We start from the raw sequence: 6000 nt of genomic DNA, 5'->3' as shown, positions 1-6000 counted from the left end.
CAGATAGGCCTCCATTGGCATTCAGTACATTGACACTTCCAAGACCCATGAAAGGCACTTAAAACGTCGTTACAAAGTCTATCTCACCACAGTGGCTCTACAATAATTTTACAATGCGACGACAATAGTTTTTGTGCGAAAAAAAAAATCAAAATAACACCTTTATCCAGCTTGTTCTCGACTTCCGTGTGTGCCTCCACGACGCATGCGCGAGAATATGACGTAGCGCCGGCGTTCGGGAATCCATGAAATCCACACTTAAGCCCCATTTTGAGAACTACGCCGAGACCTAAAGCACGATCAATGTAGAATCCAACAGCTGAGACACGCGCGTCTTCCTCTGCTCGTAAACAAATCGCTTCTGGGTCATGTGTCTGAACGCCGGATCTGCGTCATATTCTCGCGCATGCGTCGTGGAGGCATACACGGAAGACAAGAACAAGTTGGATAAAGGTGTTATTTTGATTTTTTTTGGCGCACAAAAACTATTGTCGTCGCATCGTAAAATTATTGTAGAGCCACTGTGGTGAGATAGACTTTGTAACGACGTTTTTAGTGCCTTTTATGGGTCTTGTGAGTGTAAATGTACTGAATGCCAATGGAGGCCTGTCTGAAGCCTTTCTCAGCCATCAGCTTTCAACTAAAATATCTTCATTTGTGTTCCGAATATGAACGGAGGTCTTACGGGTGTCGAACGACATGAGGGTGAGTAATTAATGACAGAATTTTCATTTTTGGGTGAACTAACCCTTTAACACTCTTTACACGGGCCAGACAAATGAAAGTTCTGCGTGTCCTTAAACTCTAATGATCTGAGTTCAAGAGGATAAACATGAAACATGTGCAACCTGTTATAATTTGTTATGAAAGCCACAAATATCATTTTACTCTTTAGATCATTATGATATGAAATATGAGTTTTTGACTTGCAAGTTTATTTGTAAAGCACATTTCAACAACAAGCCAATTCAAAAGTGCTTTACATAAAACATAACAGAAACATAGGCAATATAAAAAGACATGTAAAACACTTTAAAAGAGTTAAATAAAAAATAAAACAGGAGAGTAAAAGTTATAGTGCAGTGTAAGAAGTTAATCATTATTGCTTTCCAATTAATAAAAGGCAGCGTTAAAGTCTCTAACCTTGATTTAACAGATATAAGAGTAACAACCAGCAGAAGTATTTTGACATCAATTCTTTGACCGACAGGAAGCCGGTGTACAAACCTCAGAACTGGAGTGATGTGATCCACTTTCTTGGATTTAAAGACACTTGTTGCAAATGATCCAGTAATCAGTCAAAGCACAACAATGAATATACAGAACACTTGCATTCACAGCACATTGCACACACAAAGGAATAAAATCAGCTTTCACATTGTCCATCTTGTTGTGCTAATGCAACACGGTGGCTAAAACATGACATGTTTAAAGAGACAGTTCACCCAAAAATTAACATTCTGTCATTATTTACTCACACTCAAGTTGTTCCAAAGTTGTTTCTTTCGTCTGTTGAACACAAAAGATGATATTTTGAAGAACCAAACAGTTTGTGGACCCCATTGACTTCCATAGTATTTATTTTCCTACTGTGAAAGTCAATCCATCAAACGTCTGGTTACCAACAATCTTCAAAATATCATCTTTTTTCTTTCTTTTTCTTTTTGTGTTCAACAGAAGGAAGAAATAAAATGGAAATAAAGCCAACAATTAAGCATATTGTTTTATAAACCAACAAAAGGGTTAATCTTGTTTTATTTCACTTTTTTATTTTGTCATTCGTTATATTTTTTATTATATTAAGTATATTAAATATTCAATTTTGTATCTACATTTTTTATAATTTAATTGCATTTTTAATATTTTATTGTGTATTTTTTATGTTTTTATCTTTTGTATGTTCTTAAGTTGTTCTTTATGTCGTCAGTTCATTTCAATTATCATACAGTGACAGTGTGGGCTTTAGATCAGTAATTTAGTTGATATGGTTAATTTAGTTTAATAATTAGATTTATTTGGATATTTAGTTGAAAAAAATTAAGAAAAATGTAGTGAAATTTAGTGTCCCCAACTGAGCACGCCAAGTCAGAGGCAACAGTGGCAAGGAAACGTCTCGGTTACGTATGGTAACCCTTGTTCCCTGAAGGAGGGAACGGAGACGTACGTCGGACGTACCGACGAATTGGGATCACTTCAGGGAGCCCCTATCAGCTTCGAGATATAGAGAACAGGCCAATGGGCCATTGGCGTGCGAGATTTGCATCTCGCGCTCCGCCCCGCGCCGCGGGTATAAACAGGAAGCGAGAGCGAATGCACGCTGTTTTTCACTGAGGAGCCGAACTTAGTGACTTGGCCCTGCAGTGATGGTACAGCAACTGTGGCGATGGGACGTACGTCTCCGTTCCCTCCTTCAGGGAACGAGGGTTACCATACGTAACCGAGACGTTCCCATTCAGTCGGTCACGTTTGACGTAAGTCAGACGTACCGACGAATTGGGATCCCTTTGGAAAACGCCATAGTTACTACCACTTCCAGCGCCCAGCGATGAGTCCCTCAGACCCCGATCTGATGCGGGCGGGGAAATTCAAGCAGGGAGAGTCAAAGCTGCTGTTCCGCAAGACCCTCTCAGCTGACTGTATTGGATAACGCTGGGAAAGGGTGCCTGTGAAGGCCGCTGCGGAAGCCACATCATGCCCAGAGGGAGTTACCATGTGGAGAATACACGTATGGGCTGGCCGTGAGCAGCACAACATACGGAAGTCCCAGGGGTGGCCCCGGCCAATTAGTGGAGGGGGACAACACGTACCTGGGACGGCAGAGGAGACTCTGCCGAGGGAAAGACACGGGCTCGCCGTAAGGAGCCGCACCGTGGAAGAATACACATATGGGACCGCCGTGGGGGTCACAACATATGGAACCCAGCCTAACACAAGTTCCACCAATGCATACGAGTGTTAGACCTGGCGTCGAACGCTCCGCCACGTCCGACTGCCGTGGGTTGCGGAGGACTCAACAGGGTTCGCCGTTCTGGGGAACTCGACTGGAGCAGATAAGCGCACGTATCCGTACCATAGGGGAGGGAATGGCGCAGCAAGCCGACACTGGAACGGGCACTTCGGTGTTACTGACTATGGGAAGTGAGCACACAGGAAGATACCGGCCCTACACGGAGGCTATAGAATCTAGCGAACGTGTTAGGTGTCTTCCAGCCCGCAGCTCTACAAATATCTGTCAGCGAGGCGCCACGAGCCAGCGCCCAGGAAGAAGCAACACCCCTAGTGGAGTGGGCTCTTAACCCGAGTGGGAAGGGCACGTCTTGGGACTCATAAGCCAAGACGATGGCATCCACTATCCAGTGGGCCATCCTCTGCTTGGAGACAGCCTTTCCCTTCTGCTGTCCTCCGTAACAGACGAAGAGCTGCTCTGAGTTCTGTCCACATAAGTCTGGAGAGCACGGACAGGACAGAGAAAAGCTAGGGCTGGGTCTGCCTCTTCCGAAGGCAGCGCTTGCAGGCTCACCACTTGGTCCCGGAAGGGAGTAGTGGGAACCTTGGGCACATATCCAGACCGGGGTCTCATGATCACATGAGAGTTACAAGGCACGAATTCCAGGCACGATTCGTCGACCGAAAATGCATAGAGGCGCCTCATAGAGGGGGCTCTAGCGGAAGTGATGGTGTCAACTACCGCTTACGGTAGGTCACCTAGAACCTCTGCGTCCCGTCAGGGACCAGACATGGAGTTCCCAGATGTACGGACGTGGGTGCCATAGGGTGCCCCGTCTCTGAGTCAGGAGGTCCTTCCTCAGAGGAATGGGCCAAGGAGGTGCTGTCGTGAGGAGCACTAGTTCCGGGAACCAAGTCCGGTTTGCCAACACAGAGCGACCAACAGGACTTGCTCCTCGTTCTCCCTGACCAACCTTCGTAAAGACGCGGGGCGACAGGGACAGGCCGAAGGGCAAGACGCGGCACTGATATGCCAGTCCCTCGAACGCGAAGCGCAGAAAGGGCCGGTGTCGAGGGGAATCGAGACATGAAAGTACGCGTCCTTCAGGTCGATCGCTGCAAACCAACCTTGGGAACGGACGCACCTGAAGATGTGCTTCTGCGTTAGCAATCTGAACGGCAGCCTGTGAAGGGACCGGTTCAGGAATCGCAGGTCCAAGATCGGCTGTAACCCGCCGCCTTTCTTTGGTACAATGAAGTACGGGCTGTAGAACCCGGACCTCATATCGGCTGGAGGGACCGGTTCTATCGCATCCTTCACCAGTAGGACTGCGATCTCCGCCCGGAGCACGGGGGCGTTCTCCTTCACTACTGTCGTGAAGTGAATGCCCCCGAACTTAGGGGGACGCCGGGCGAACTGAATCGTATAGCCGAGTCTGATGGTACGGCCCCGAGTCGGGCTGGGAGGCGCTAGCCAGGCTCCCAGACACCGAGCAAGGGGATTAACCACAGACGTACCCGCAGCGGGGCAGCGACGCGGAATGCAGGGACCCGACTTGGACGGCATGGGAACGGCCCGAAGTGGGATCTGAATGTGCTGTGCAACACCTACCTGCGTCCGCGGAGGGGGCGTGCGAGTGTGGGGAGGCCGCTTGAGTGCGTTCCCACAGCCGGCGCCCCCTGCTGGCGAAGGGAGAGGCGTCTGAGGGTGGCGAGGCATGGGAGCGTCGACCACCGCCAAGCGCGCTCTCCAAATGAAGGAGGGGCTGAGCGTGGCAAGGCTTTGTGGCGTTGCGCACGGTCTGCCTCACCTCCTTCCTCAGCGGGGAACAAGAGTGGCGAGGCATAGTGTCGCGCACTGTTGTCCACGCACCGCTTAGAAGAGGGGAATGAGAGTGGCGAGGCTTTGTAGCGTCACACACTGCCATTCTCGCCCTCTCGTGGGGAGGGGAATGAAAGCGGCGAGGCTTTGTAGCGTCACACGCTGCCATTCCTGAACTCCTGAGACCCAGAGGTATTGGAACTGCTCTTATTTTTTATTTAATTTGGGTACCACTGGCTGTTTTTAACACCAATGGCGGAACAGAATTACTAATGGTTTTCCACCCGGCCCTCCTCCGGGGAAGAACAGTTCCAGACCGAATACGGGCCAATGGTGTTTCTGGACCAGGGTGGACATCGTCTAGCCAAGGGCCAGCGCTGTGCGCAGCTCAACCTCGGCTCAGAACTACCCTCGTGCAATAAGCAGGGCGGAGGTGGCCTGCCAGTGGCACTGCCACCTCACCAATGAGGGTAGTGAGAAAGAGAAAAACTTTATACAGATTATGGCCCTATTGGTTTTCCATATTTTGGCACCAATAGTTCCACAATGCCAAAGCCTTCCAATTCACATCCTAGAAAAGGCAAGGGGCAGGCAAAGCGATTTATGCGTTGCACTATGCCTCAGCCACCCGGGAAAGCATGGCTGTCAAGTATGAATCTGATTCAGCACGAGCGCCCACTATTACGGTGGGAATCTCAGCATCATCTTCATTTTCAACACATAACAGCCCTCTCTCCAATGCAGCGATTGACATCTGTCCCGTGCTAGAGCCCCAAATGAAACGCTAGGTCCCCTTTTAAGGACCAGCAATCCCATCTGTAAGCTACCAGCAGACATGTGAGATAGTGAGCATGGCCGTGAGACGGCACACGGTGCGCTGAACACTTAAGCCCTTATGAAAAAGGCAAGATGAACAACGCGCTGACGTGGCTATGCTCTCATGAGAGAGCATAGACCATCCACAAACACAGTCTCAACATGCTTGCGATGCGATAGAGGAGTGAGGGGCCCACAGAGGTGTACGCGGCAGGGAAGCCTCACTGTAATCCTCAAGTCACCCAGGCTTATCTGCCAAAATAGTCCCCCCTCTGGTGCACTAGAAAAGAGACTAGATCGGGGTATAAGCGAAGGGACTCAACCCCGTTTGAGGCATCATAGTCTTGACCGCGCATCGGAGGCGCCGAGTGACGCGCGCTGAGTTGCCGTGGCAACCCGCGCTGTCACCCGGCAGC

Source organism: Gobio gobio (genome assembly GCF_949357685.1).
Source record: "Gobio gobio genome assembly, chromosome: 11".
Classification (NCBI taxonomy): domain Eukaryota; kingdom Metazoa; phylum Chordata; class Actinopteri; order Cypriniformes; family Gobionidae; genus Gobio; species Gobio gobio.
This window is presented reverse-complemented; position numbering follows the sequence as displayed.